Here is a 15,701-nt window from a genome sequence, read left to right on the forward strand (position 1 = left end):
GGTGGTACACGGCGGCTGCTATTCACGAGGGCACACAGGTGGATGGGCTAACCTTTAGGGCGTATTCTGTAACACAGGCTGAGGAGGTCGCCATTGCCCTTGCGGCCTCTCACAGTAATTCCCGGTATATTATCACGGATTCGCGCCGAGCGTGTCGTAATTATACAGCCGGGTACATATCACCGTTAGCCGAGACAATACTGCGCAACTGCATAAGAGACACGGACCCTCATCCGAAACGCATTATATGGACACCGGGCCATCAGGGATTGCCGGGAAATGAGGCTGCAGATGCGGCTGCCCGAGCGCTCATTTCCGGGCTACCTTCGTCAATGCCGATGGAGACCGATGAGGAGGGTTACCCTCTCCTCCGATATAAGGAAATTCTTTATTATTATCGGGAAAGTCATCGCCGCTACCCTCCCCCCGCACGGGGGTTGAAGAAAGCAGAGGAGCGCATTTTGCTTCGCCTCCAGACGAATACATTGCTATGTCCTGCCATAGTCAAACATTTCGACCCTACGGTCACAGGACAGTGCCAGCACTGTGGGGAGGTGGCAGACACCTACCACATGGTGTGGGCCTGCCAAGCTAACGCAGCCATTACTCCTAACCCAAACCCTAGGCGAGAGGACTGGGAGGCGGCCCTGCTCGGCTGCTCAGACCTTCAGGCCCAGCAGGCCTTGGTCCAGAGAGCCAAGACGGCGGCTTTAACCAATGGGGTCCCGGAATAGAGACTCCACCTAGTCTGTAGGGGCCTCTACAGAGGTCCTACACCTCTCTTTTGTAAATAAATGTTTTTCACCACCACCATCCGTCCCCTTTCGAGGCGAACATCGCAGAGGGAGGAGAGCTTGGAAGAGTGGAACAGCACCGCGTGTTTCATGCAACCGAGAAAAAGAAGATCCACACACGCGCGGTAATATACCGACGCGTCGAAACGCAGTCATAAAGCGCGCGCTCTCGATGATGATGCATGCGGCAGGCCTATACAACATCCCCACCTGCGATAGGTCGGCAGATACATTTCTTTTTTTCAATGTCTTTTTTTTTTTTCGGCCGATCTCGTCGACCCCGCCGCCGTTCTCGATGCGTCAGAACCCGCGAAACAAAAAAAAAAAAGCGCAGCCAGCAACAAACGGGGGCGCGCGATTCGATTGTCCGATGGATGGAAGCGCGACGCCCACCACCACCGTACACCTCGCCCCGCGATCCCGTATCGCTATAGAACCGCATGCATACACGCAAACGCCGCCGCGTATGCAGGCGGTTACGATATACGTGTTGCGGGAAAGGAATGCCCTTTGAGCGCGCATCATTACGCGTGGCACGCAATCCGGGATGTATATATACGCAGACGGAGACGATACCACGGCCCACGCACAGGTGTCCGTCATACCTCCGTGAGGCATCAACACAACAGGCTGAGGTCAAAGTGCGCTGCGCGCCTATATGCTGCCGCGTATACTTTTCGAACCAAGCAAGCTAGCGGCGTATCAAACGTCGCGTCGATCGAGAGTCCATGTACTCGATCTCGGTGACAATGGTAAAAATCATAACTGCAAGAATGTATAGCATACAGAAGTGATCCACTTGACAGGCTGACAATTCGATAATTCCCCGAATTAAATACATACTATACCGGGTGTCAGGTTCAAATAAACACGATCTGATTATAAGACACGCTGCAATCGTTGTAGGGGACTTCACATCAAGCTTGCCCACGTGGGTGGGATTCTTAATTTAATCGTGGTATAATGTAAATGCAAGGTCACAAGCGGTATCAGCGTCGGTACAAAAGCAGCAAGAGCTAGCCGGACGTACGGGCAGCATCGCAGCAACAACCAGGCAGTCTTAGCTCGTGCCTCGCGCCAACGTGTCGATGTCGCTGCAGTAGTGGGCATTCCTCTTCACTACAGTGGTAATAAATCTAGCGCCGACTCATTTTTCTTCATTCGAAATCAGTAGCACTCTCTTCAGCATTAATACCGATAATAAAAACGACAAACGACGCGCTGATCGCACTGGGCACAATCAAGAAAGCCAAAATGCGATGCGCGCTCGCGGTAGTCAAAAACGAGGCGGCTTAAATTCTGAATGGCAGCAGGGCTAATTCGTGCAACGCCAGCAGCGGCCGCAGTATAGTAGGGCTTCTAGTAGTACACACAGAAGCAGTGAATGAAATCGTGCTTCGCGCGTACACAACGAGGCGGCAGGGCCTACACATTACACACGCGAGATTGCCGCGAACGCGCGGGTGCTATCACACCACCTCGGTATCCGATGAAGGCCCGCGGAGAAAATCGTGACTATCGTGGCGCGCGCCAGCTAGCTAGCTAGCCAGGGGCAGGCAAACGGCGGCAGCTGAGAGGCAAAAAAAAAAAAAAAATAAGAGACGCTTCTGAATGGAGTCGCGTGGCACGATCGGCGAAAGCGGGGAGGGTCCCGTCACGACGCGCCGACACCATGGCGATCGAAAGAGAGGCCCGCGTAATACGCGCGCTCTACTATACACTCCGCGGATACGAAGCAAGACCACCCGGCTACTGCATGCTGGTCGCAGCAGAGTGGTAGTTGCTTGGGCGTGACGTCGCGCCCAGGTGGACACGTGCCCACCGGAGAGGAGAGACGGGCACTGCGCGCGCCCCCGAGAAGATGACGGCGACGACGACGAAAATGACGACCGCCGTGCACGGTCTTCCTCGCCCCGAACGAATGTATACGAAAGAAGCCTTTGCTTAATAAGAGAGGCTCGGGGCTGCTACAGATTCCCCTGAAAACGAACGCGAAGACGACGAGGTTCCATTCTGAAGCAGGACACGAGAAATGCGCAGCAGCAGCAGCCTCTTTGCGAAACAAGCGAAACCGATAGGTACATATAGAAAGCGAGAATATAAACGGAAAGGGATGCCGCTTCGAATGGTCAGACTATAGGTTACGCCTCGTCAATCGCTTTTGAAAACAGAGTGCGCGTGTGTAGGCGTTACGGATGAATGATACCACCTACACAGTGGATGTCATAGCACACTCCCAATTATTGACGCCACACTACAATAGATTAATGTTTGAAAAATTGCATTAAAAAGCCGCAATCTGTTATTAAGCACTTTTAAAACAGCGTTTACGCAAAGCTTTGCATTAGCGTTTTTTTTTCCAACGCGCATGCGTCAAACGCAAACCTGTTGCGGGCCAGCGTGTAGGTGACGGAAACAGCTGGTTACAGCAAGGACCGCTATCTTTGCATGCGCTTTCCGAAAAATAACCCGATAAAACGCACACAGTACCTTATACATTAGCCTATGACTACTCGGAGGCGAAAGCAACTTTTTCTTTCCAGTTTGTTTCCTCCCCACCTCTGCTAATCCGTCGAAAGCTTTGAGCACCCAACCTTCCCTTGCACTGCCTCCGGAGTGGGCCCACGTTTCACCAAGCGAATATGTCCTGTAATGCGATGACGTCTCACGTGACGTAATAGGGTGACGCCATCACATGCTTACTTTTTTGCATTACTCGCGTTGACGCCACCGATGCCTATAGGGTTGCTTTCGGCGTTTTATTGAGGAATGGAAGGATCTCGCTTTGGGAAAAATGCATCAGCCCCAGTCAGCAGGGGATATGATTATTACGTATACGTATCTTGCGAAATGCTCACCAGACGCGTTTATCCGGACTGCCGCGACAGGTGCTGTTGCCGCTCCAGCGAGAACCTCCAATCGCAATTGCGGCATCCTCCAATCGCAAGTTGAGAACGCTCCTCATACGCACACTCACCCAACACCATCGCCTCGCGACAGGCTTGCATATACTGCCATGTTGCGTGCGCCATAAAGTGCTCATCGCGATCACCGTTCAACAAAACTGCTCTCACCTGATATTCGGAAAGGCGCGCGGGGGTCGGCCCCAACGCCAAAATCACGCTTTCACCCTCAAAGGAGGTCACTATGGCGAACGGCTATGCCGCCCGTGAACGCATTGCAAGCGGGACGCCGATAATTTCGCATAACGGTTCTTCGTGAAAAAAGACCACACTCAAACGCATGTATTGAGGCCACCTTCGTTAAGCGGTTGCAAAAGAGCAAACCTAAAAGGACGGCACGACGGCACGTTGATCCGCCTGCACGGCGGAGACTGTCGATGGCTTCGAAATGTTTCCCGACGCGCTGTATTACGCGCGTACTCACGAGCAGCGGTGGACAAACACACGCGCGAATACACACGCTTCTTCCCATCACCAAAACCTTACATCACGGCTGATTAATCGATCGCGCCAACGCGCGCAGTTTCGACATAGCATATAGACGCACCACCGACACCGCGGCAAAGAATAGCTGCGCGTGCGCAAGACACCCACCGACACAAACCTCGCACACCAGCCGCATTTGATATACAAGCCAGATAGGCGCACAAATATAGGAGAACTCACGCCTTCCCTTTGCGCTGTTCCGTGGAGAAAGAGAGAACAAAAATAAAATAAAATATGGGAAGAGACAGGAAAGCACCCTTCTTATCGTTGCGGACTGCTAGCTCCATGATGACCCAGTTCGGGAGCCGATAAATGAAAGCCGTTCAAAATGAAAGATCCTTAACGTACCAATACGGCGCAGGCCTCTTGCGCGTATGCAACAGTCCCGCGGTTCGGTATACTTTGTTACGCGCAAACACGGGAAGTGAGAGACGAGAGATAAAAATGCAACGCGGAGACGGCTGCGACCGGCCGATAAGGCAGGCGATAGCCGCCTGCCTGCCTTCACTTGCCTGCTGCATATATAAAATGTGGCGGCCGAAAGAAGCCAAGACGAGCGAGAAAATGACCGCAATTTCGATAAGCGGGTCCCGAAAAAGAAAGAGAGAAACCGAAGCGCAATCGGGTGTTTAGTGTGCAATCTATTGATTTCTTTCCTTATCTAGCTGCCCGACGCTGAATGGAAATGAGTAAGAAGGGTCGCGCGCATATTCATCCGGCAGTGCAGAACTAGTAGGAACGCACGCGTAGTACTTATACGCAACACTGCGTTTTTTCAAGCATGCGGCAGCGTATGCACTCCGTACCGTCATGCCTCCAACTATACGCGTCCGCCGAAGCGGCGTGCCTCTGCAATTTGCGTTCCACCGCGCGAAGCCATGTGCGTACACGAGCGCTTATTACCGAGTGCTGTACTTTCTTAAGGCACGGGAGGCGCGCACGCATCCCGGAGTGCATATAAATGCTACAGCGATAACGCACATCCTCGTACGAATCGCGTCCACTGAGCAAATTATGGGATATCTATCACAATTGCTGTTCGAAAAGTTCACGATTAAAATTTCGACTGCCCGAACCGGTCACCCATGTACAGTATAAATAGCGCATGCCGATACCGAGGAAACTCGTCAACAGAGACCACCACTAAATTTGTATTGTATAGTAACAGCGCGACAACTGTACAAAGAGCCAAAATAGACAGGAAAGAGCGCTCTTTCCTGTCCATTTGGTCTTCTTTCTGCAGTTGTCGCGCTGTGACTACAATACAACCAAGATGAACCTACTCGCCTAAATTAAGCTCTAGTTCAGGCCACTAATGTCCGCCGCGCACCAGACGCAGCCAGAATTTTTTTTTTTCGGAGGAAGAGAGGGGCACCTTGATTTCGGGAAGGGCACCCCATTAAAATGGCCATTTTTCGCTCTCTATGCCACGGATGAAAAACATTTCGGGGGGGGGGGGGGGGGCACGTGCTTGGTGTGTCATCCACTGGCTACACCTCTGCCACGCATATATTTTACCACTATTACCAGCGGTGCAACGCATCGCGAGCTTCTGCATGCCAGTCGCGCGTCCATATAGGCGGTAGTGCGGTAGAATGTTCAGGATAATTGATTATTGATATGTGGGGTTTAACGTCCCAAAACCACCATATGATTATGAGAGACGCCGTAGTGGAGGGCTCCAAAAATTTCGACCACCTGGGATTCTTTAACGTGCACCCATATCCGAGCACACGGGCCTACAACATTTTCGCCTCCCAAAATGTTCAGGGTAAAAGTATCAGCACAACGCATTATGATTCAGACTCAAACGAAACGTGGCCGAACCTCGCTGTGCATACGAGATTTGTGTGTGCTGCGGACCTGCGGAAAGGTCATACATGTCCGTGTGCGTATGGGTAATAAATAGCGGTGTGCGAATATTGTTATTTTTTTCGTATAACAATTCCGACTGCGTTGTATTCGATTCGGTACTTCCACCGAATAGCGCATGTCCAAATATCGACTACTTTTCCAATAATCAGATGCGACGGGAAAACACCGATGTATACTGACACACATGGAAAAGCGAACAACCATTTTTCTTCTTTTAATCGGTCAACTGCCAAGATACATACAGTTCAAGCTTATACGGAACTATCGAAGCTTTTCACAGCACAGTATATATGCAATCATTTTCGCTTTTAACTTCAGCGTCTCCGCAACGAATGTGTCCTCAATGCACTGTCATTATCGCAAGATTCATGATGTTCATTCACGAAACATTATTTAACATCTAAGTCCTGCTGTTAACCTTAGTGCGACAGCGGTATTCGTACGTTCTTCTGGCGAAAAACATTTCCCCAGTAAACCCACAACAGCTCCGGCCGCTGGATGAAAAACTGATATGGCACCTAAATCGATGGAAGTCCAAGCTTTCGCCTGGTTTCGGAAGATGGTAATAGCGTAACAATGTCTTAGAAATTTATTAATTTTTTTACGAAAGCTTCAAAATTTTCGCCCTGACCATATTAAAAAAATAAACAAAAACATGTCATTCAAAATACCAGACAGTCTTATCTTTTGCTGTTTTTCGAGAGAGGCGACTTCAGTTCCAGTCACCATGCACTAACATAGATATTTACAGTAACTTCACCGATAAATGCCTAAAAACACAATTTTCAGCAAAATTTCCACGCTCTTTGCTAAGTCTGACTGCGGATAAAACAGTGCATGTAAATAATATTCTTTCTGTGATATACTTCTTGCAAAGTGTGCTAATATTCAGGGACGACAAACATACTCAACCATATCGACAGCTGATCAGAAGGGACAACGAGACCGACAAAGAATTGTTGCGCACGCGGTGCAGCAAGCTTCATAGGAACACAGCGCGATCTTATGAGGGCTTTTGTAAGGCGAATGTGCAGGTACGCTGCTGAAAATGAGGCGCGCACAGCGTACGTCTGCAAAACATCACAAGTGCTCCTATGCGCCACTTGATACGGCGGTTTCACCTCGATTCGAATAATCGGTCATGTGATCGCATGATGGTACCTTCATGCGTCAATGGGACATGTGTGTTTTACTTTTTGCAGCAAAGCACAAGTTAGATTTCGATGAAGTTTGTTTTGTGCTATTCCTTTTAAGCATGTATATGTGTACACCACAGGCAGTTTTCATACCCCTGTGTGAAAAATTATAGGCGGACCTACAGAATGTTTGAAGCTGATGACGAAGTGTACCACTTCGAATACTGAACTAACTTTTCTATTTATCCTACAGATAAAAAGTACCTCGCAGACTCCAGTTCCTACTGCGTACGAGCTCACCTCAGCTAACATAATTTGGTATCTTTTGTCGGTTAAATGTAATGGTAATGTTACTGTGTTAATGTTGGCGAATACTTTTTTTGATATAAGATGTTGTAGGATTCTAGGCCTCTCTCGAAATAGGTTGCCTTGCTGTTCAAAAAGTATTCCATTCGTATCCGTATACGATTCGACATGATCACTGCTCGATTCGTATTCGATTCGGTTATACATTTCACAATTTGCACTCCCCTAGTAATTAACGTCCATTCTATCAGAGAAGGTTCTTTCGAAAAGAGAATGTCCTTCAGGGGGAAAAAATTGATCAATTCCCCCTTTTTTCAAACGAAGTGACGAAAGCCTGAAGGGAGAGTGTGCGTTGCGTAAAACAAACTCGTTTTTAGTATTACAATGAAATAGACTTTGCAGATAGGAATACGGAGTCCTACTGTGCTAGTATAGCGCGCTTTGGCTGCAGCTAAACGGCTATTGTTACTTTGTCGAAAGGCTGCATCAGCCAGTACAGGCACGCAATCTAGAAATCGACAGCTACACTGCAAAAGGGTAGCTCGACGTCTGTTCGGTGCACGCGTTGAAACGCATGTTACGTTTTCTGCGTGTGAGGGTGTCGTCTCAGAGGCGCCAGTGACGACGCAAGTTTGTTAGCAATGCGGGCCGATTATTTTATCTTTTTTTTTTCTCCGGAAGACCAATCTCTGGCTGTTTTCAGATCATCTCTTAATCCGAAATTCAGACATGACCGACATAAACGATAAAGCTGGGTACCGATAGATCTGAGCACATATCGCGGCTTATAGATGCCATACATACATCTAAGCAGCGGATGCCTTTATGGCAGAGTAATCTGGACTTTTGAATCCATTCATTATGCAGGATTCATCGCTGCAAACTATGCACAGCGCAGCAATCCTAGTATAGCTGAGAAATAATGAACATCTTGTTATACGAGTAATTTCCCGGCAGATTCGTTCCTAATCTATTTATTGTAAATGCGTTCAGCTGAACCACGGTATAGAACACACAATGTTGAAGAAAAACGCCCTTACACAAGTGTTATCACCATGGCGCGCTCTGGCTCATCACATTACAGATGTCTTTGCTCGACTTGACTTCAGCGGAACATAATGCACGCATCTATAGCGTGTATTTATATTGCCACGAGGAATTGCTAAGGCGCAGTACAACGCAGACGTTGTTAAAAGAGGAACGCTGACGGCATCGCTACGACTCATGAAGCCCGCCGGAAGGCACGAGCCGGCCCAGCCTGTGCACGAGCTGCTACCGAGCAGCGGCAAAGAAAAGAAGAGAAGAAGAGGACGACGAGTGTTCGCTGCTTTCTCCCAGCTACTGTGTAGTTCTTTTGGCTTTGGGCACAAGTTCGCCCTTATTAAACCTTGTAAATAGGACGTCCCGGTTGTGAGGTTGTTATATCCGTTACAATATGCGTTCAGGCCGGGTAGCTTGGCCCGTTTACTCTTCCAGAAGTAGCTTCAAAAACCGACTTGCAGCACGCGATGACCGTATCTATTGTAGTTATTGTCCATCTTCCACGCATTCGTTTTAGATCGTGTAGCACTTAAAACTTTTATAAATTCCCTCATCACTTCCATGCGCCTCCTTGGCGTCGAGGTAACCTTGCGTGCATTTTTATTATATACGGAGCTTTTTTTTTTCACAGACCGGCGCATGGTTCGGTCTTATATCGCGCAAACTTCCATATTAATTGCTTTCCTTCATGTCTGCGCGGTGGCGGCTCTCGTTTCTTCGCGATTGTAAGCTGCGCGAAACGGCCATCCGTCTTTCTTTCTTCTCTTGAGCCCGTGCTCGCCGCGACATTCTAATAAGGAATGCGGTCGGGTAAAAAAAGCGGCGCGGGCCGTTCGATTTCATCCCCGTAAAGCTGTTGTGCCAGTGCACTTTAGAAGGGAGCGGCTAACCGCACATATCAGAAAAGTTGCTCCAGCGCATGAACATTATACGTACGCGGTGTGCACTGGGGCTCACAACGCCGGCGGGTTCCCTATCATGTCCGGGATACTTTGATGAACCCGCAGTTTCTGCCTCTTCCTGCGGGACGACGACGACGCTCGTCATCGCAGGTTTTTTCGGCGTGTAGTGGCGGCGCTGTACACAAGTAGCAGCATCCGACGCGGCGGCAGCGCGGGGTCGCCCTTGGAGGTGGCTCCCCGCGGCGAAACCATTTGGCCGCACCGCATGAGTCCCCCAAGCACCGACGCGCTCTTTCGCCCGGCAGGCCGGGTGAGCTCGGTCCATGCGGTGGCCACTATATAAGTCCACCGGTGTACGAACTCGGCGAGATTTGGTCACCCTCCCCCTCCCCGGGTCCACCACCAGCACAACTGCTGCCACCATGCCTGCCATGCACCACTTTCCCAGTGTCTTCCCTGTGTAGTCTTCTTTCTTCAGCGCTGACCTCCACCATGGGAGAAGCGACTGCCGAGCTGCCAGTGGACAGCGTAACACGCGAAAGAAAATGCACAATAATAATGATGATCACCCCCGCAGCTTGCTTGCCTGCCTGGGCTTATCTTATACGGAGAGACGCTCGTTCTCACTCTCAACGCCAGGTTAGCCGGCCGTCCGACGTGTTCGCGCTCAATATACGCGCGCGCCCATATATGTAACGCGCATATGTGCGACCGGAGCAACGCACTCGGCGATCGGCGACGCGCCGGAAAGAGACGACGTGCGTGCGACGAACGCCGATGACCGGGGAGACGTGCGATGGACGCGTACTTGACGGGCCCTGCGGTGGCTTTTCGCCGGTACTTTTTTTTTTCATGCTCGTCCCCGTGTACCGTGCATAACGCGCATCCCATATGCGGCCTTGGGCGCACCTCTCTATAAACCGGCCATACTTCTGGAGGTCCCCTATGGATGACAGGCTACAGTTGAGGCATAGCTCGTGGGCTACGCGTATAGGTCAGTGCTTTTTTTGTTCCAACGCCAGAAGCAACTTTTTCACTGGCCGTTAAGAGCGTCTTCACAGTATACTTCACTTTCCACAGCACGCGGCTCGCTTGTATACACAGGCGCAGCCGATACAATTCTTTGAAAAGACAAGTGTTCTTGATCTGCTGGGGATCCAAATGAGGCAAAATTTGTGTGGAAGACGAACGACGACGACGACGACGATGATGATGATGATGATGATGATATGTGTGGTTTAGCGTCCCGAAACCACCATATGATTATGAGAGGCGCCGTAGTGGAGGGCTGGCTGCGGGGAGACGAAAACTTGAAGAGATGAGATACCTTGAAACAGTTGTGTCGATGGAGCCATCGTTCCGAGATGGGCGCTTGTCTTCTTTAAACTAGGAACTGTTGTGAAAACAAGGCTACTTGTCAAAGCGTTGGCTCCGGTGGCATCACGTGTTCAAGGAATGTTTTTTTTTTTTTTTTCATCTCCCGTTCTGCTGGGTAATTTCGAGCGACAGATAAGCCACTGTTGAGGCTACGCCGTTTAGCCACCGAACCGCGCACTTCCACACAACGAGCGAGCGAGTTGATTCGCGCGAGAGCGGCGACCCGCTGCAAAAGACGCCAATGGACAATCGAAAGTACGTGTCTTAACCTTCTTGGCCTCCCTATATATCGACTGTATCGAAAATCTCAGGCCGCCACTACACTGTCCTGATACTCCGTGCCGCAGTCTGAGGTTGAATCACTTAAGAGGACTGACATTATTTATGGACATATCGGATGTTATCTCCGCTAACGCAGCTTCGGCACTTATTATCCGTCTATGGACACTTTCAAGGCCAATAGAAGTTTCTTAAATGTGAGATAAGTGTGTACCAAAGAAAGAAAAAGGCGCTTGCGGGAAATCAAAGCTGCGGAAAGGAACAAGCCATGTAAGGGCAAATGAGGGATCAGACAAACGTGACTCTGGCTGTACGAGCAATATAACCGGAGCCAACATTTCAACAAAGATATATGTATACATAGTCTTGGTCACTCTGTCCACGAACAATGATTGATTTGTGGGGTTTAACGTTTCAAAACCACCATATGATTATGAGAGACGCCGTAGTGGAGGGCTCCGGAAATTTCGACCACCTGGGGTTCTTTAACGTGCGCCCAAATCTGAGCACACGGGCCTACAACATTTCCGCCTCCATCGGAAATGCAGCCGCCGGTGTCCACGAACAAAGGAAAGATCCATCGAACCACCATTATAGAGCCCTTCTTGTCCAAGTTTTGCAAGGATTAGGGATGTGCAATTAGCGAGTTTTAGAAGCGAATCGAACACTATTCAAACGGCAAAGCAACTATATATTGAAAGCCGCCCCAGGATGGTAATGTGACCATTACTGAAACAGCCAAAAAATTTCACATTTGATCTTAAAGAAGTATTCTCAAGCATTAACAAAGCAACATACGATTGCTTTTACGGACAAAAGGACCACAATTATGTAATCGAAGTAAGCTTATATCAGGGGCGTAGCCAGGGGGTGGCATACCAGGTAGAGGACCCCCCCCCCCCCCCCATTTTTTTCGCCATGGCATAGAGAGCGAAAATGGCCACTTTAAGGGGGTGCCCCTCTTGAAACCGAAATGGTGCCCCCCTCCTCCGCCCCCGAAAAAAATATCTGGCTACGCGCCTACCTTATGTAATTAGAGTAATTAGAGCCTTATGAATATTTTGTGACAGCAGGTTAAAACACAGCTGAGACCACAGTATAGAACTTTGTCCAGTTTTTAAATAAACTCGTACCTAACTTTTAAACGATGTTCATGAGTGAATATCATCATGGATGTCATGATAAAGATCATTTTCCATCGCTTAGCAACCCTGCAGTTTGAAGCAAAGAAGCCTTCACTTTGTAATCAATAGCGTCGATAGTCCGGTAGAAGCTCGGGCCACACGTAGCTCGGTGATTTGAGGATTAAAACAATAGACGTTACCCCACTCTGTCCCTTAAACATTCGAAATTTCTTCGGTATTTCTAACATGAGTATGCTATTCGAGCAGCTGATCGACCACGCTACCCAGTTCGCTCATGGGAATTTCCGAATATTCGGACACCCCTTCCAAAGATGCACGCGGAAATAGCGGTGTTGGCTATGTGTGCTCCGGAACGACGAGTCGGATTTCGGAGAACCGCTATGGGTCACACGTAACGCTTCACGGAGGGGCGCAACAAAGAACTCTGCTTTTAACGAACGGACGATCTGAGAATAATGGTTCCCGCGTCGCGTCCAACAACTGCTACGCAGAAGGCAGGCGTGATCGATACGCCTAATGATCTGGAGCGAACCGACGAGGATGCCCGCTAAACTAAACGGCGCGCACGTGACGGTGCATGCGCACGGAGACCACGTTTCGGACGCGTTGGAACTTCCTGTCCGCAGCCGCGCGAGCTCAGCCAAAGACCCTACTTTCAATTAGGCAGAGACAATTCCAGCGCCGCCGCTCTCTGCATGGTCGCGCCGGCCTCCCGAGACGAAATGACCCGTCTCGAGAGGAAAGCGAGGGAGAAGGGCGGAGGGAAGAAGCAGCCGGCGTGACACTTATCCGGGTGTATAGACAGCAAAGCATGACCTGTCGAAAGCACGGAACTCGTTTTTCACGCAGTTAAGGAGATGCGCGCACGCAAGCTGTACGGCGCACGGAGGTGAAAATGGGGGGGGGGGGGGGGGGGAAGGCGGAGAACAGGGGGGGGGGGGAGGCAAGTTATTTTGGAGAAATGCTGCTTCGATCTCCGTGCAAGACCAGACGTTCCGTTTCTGAAAGAACAGACTTTCGAACTTTTTTTCTCTCTCTCTCTTTCCTTCGAAAGCGAACGATGAAACGAAACTGCGATAAAACACTCTCAGGGTCCGTTAATTACGCATACAAAGAGCGTGTCGAAATGAAGTTTGACTCGCCGAACCTCCTCGGCCAACCAGTTGAAGAAGCAAATCCAAACGAATGGTTCCCACCAAAGAGCTCTTGCGATTGATTGATTGATATGTGGGGTTTAACGTCCCAAAACCACCATATGATTGTGAGAGACGCCGTAGTGGAGGGCTCCGGAAATTCAGACCACCTGGGGTTCTTTAACGTGCACCCAAATCAGAGCAAACGGGCCTACAACATTTCCGCCTCCTTCGAAAATGCAGCCGCCGCAGCCGGGATTCGAGCCCACGACCTGCGGGTCAGCAGCCGATTACCTTAGCCACCAGACCACCACGAAGGGGCAAAGAGCTCTTGCGAAGGCGGCAAAACTACCCAACGGGTTTCCAGGTTTTTCGGGAAAAATTAGTGTGTGGCAGTGCGTGCGCATAGCTCTACGTGAGTCCACGACACGCCGCAGAGCGAAGGACGATCACATGCGTGGTAGATTGTCCAGACTGCAAGCGATTTCTGGAGGACAAACCTTTGCCTACGTATCGACCATGACGAAAACGCGTCAGTGGCCATGTCGAATACCTTAAGGTGAGACAGGCTAATACCCCTGTCACACGGGCACCCGCGAAGACCGTTTAACTCCCTCGTCCTTACGACAACGAAGATGCGGTCCGTGTCACACGGCCACCCTTACCCAAACGAAGGTAAACGGAGCGTTTCGCAAAGGACGTTCAACGATCTCCCTTCGCAGCGAAACGAGGTACTCTCGTCTCCAGCAGTCTAGAGGTCAGAGAAAATTTTCGAGCACTAAGTGGCCGCAGTGAAAGAATAATACATTTTGGCAATCTTAAACGTTCTTTCGTTGTAGTACTCATTCACAACGCGTGTTTGTTTACATATATTTACGCCCGCCAGAGTTCACTTACTCTCAACACCAATGCTCTACACTCCGTGCCTCGCCCATGGTGCCTCGCGAGTCGGGCCGGCCGGCGCCATTGCAAAATATTTCGTCCATGCATGTGGTTGTGGTCGTCGCTGTGTCACTCATGGCCGAAGAACACAAAATGTGCGCTCACGAGGCAAGGAAGCACAAGAACTTTCGTACACAAACATGAACACAGGCAACAAAACAACTAAAAGCACAATGTGGCCAGCGTCACTAGCAGCATCGCTACATAGTGAATTCGTTTTTATTTGAAAATATTTTTATGGTTTGTTAGCCTCTTACCTCCTTAATAGTGTTTTTTTCTAAAAAACCCAGAACGAGGATTCACAAAAAAATCAATAGAGATGAAATTAGAATACTTTTCCGAAAATCAAACAGCGCCAGCTGAGTCCCCTCGCGCCAACTGTTACAACCTTTTCATTGCCGTGTGACACTGACACAACTCCTTCTTCGTCGAACCACCTAGGGGAGATTTACGTTGACGGTGTTCAACGGAGTTTAGTGCTGGCCGTGTGACAGGGGTATTACCCCCGTATTTGCAAACGCTCCTCGACTTGACTTCCACCCTTCACTTGACAGAGTTGAGCACTGCGCCACCGCTCGGCTGAAAATAACGCTGCACTACTCAAAAAATCGCAGCAGATTATCGCTGATATGCAGTGACTTGCCGTGCCTAGAGACGGCGCTTCCATCGGCTTTCTCAAGTGAAGGTGGAAGCGTTGAGTGAAGGGACGTTCTAGAATACGGGGGTTAGACACTTGCCTAGAGCACCACATGCGAAAAACCTGCGCCATTAGTGAATACCCCTGCCCGTAGTTGACAGCGCACACCTGCAAGAGGCACAGCGCGCCGTCTGTACGTCGACGTACGATATAGCTAACATAGCAATCCACCTCCATGTGTCCCTATCCCTCCTATACCTTGGTGAAGTGTTGCAGGCTAGGGGCAAGCTCTACCGACCGATTTCTACTTGTTCCTTCCTGTTAAACAATCTTTTGATCTTATTTTTGAGGCGTGCATTTGTTACACTGTGGGGCGTAGAGGCCACCGCTAGGAAAGAAAAATAAAAGCTAAAACAAACGACCAGTTCGCAAGGCCTTCCGATAATAAGCTCGCCGTTTCCCCACACGCCCGCGCGACTCTATGCATCACCCTGCAGAGACGGTGTACAACATACACGGGCCGCAAAAACCTTTTCTCTTTCAGCTTCAGGCGCTGCTGTTTAGTGCCACACGCTTCCACGCTTGTCGTCTTATATACCACCGTTACCGAAAAACGATATTGCCCGCCCGAGACACCCACGTGAAGTGAGAATATCGAATGAGCGGGTGGGCACTGCAAGCGCAG

The 15,701-nt window shown here is 49.8% G+C and overlaps 1 protein-coding gene across 1 annotated transcript in view; it reads right to left on the minus strand.

The window, feature by feature from the left end:
• The window catches only part of Uch (Ubiquitin carboxyl-terminal hydrolase), a 118,854-nt gene that overhangs the window by 17,625 nt on the left and 85,528 nt on the right, over positions 1 to 15,701 (minus strand). The gene's annotated exons all lie outside the window — the stretch shown is intronic.

This window comes from Rhipicephalus microplus, chromosome 2 (genome assembly GCF_043290135.1).
Source record: "Rhipicephalus microplus isolate Deutch F79 chromosome 2, USDA_Rmic, whole genome shotgun sequence".
NCBI lineage: Eukaryota > Metazoa > Arthropoda > Arachnida > Ixodida > Ixodidae > Rhipicephalus > Rhipicephalus microplus.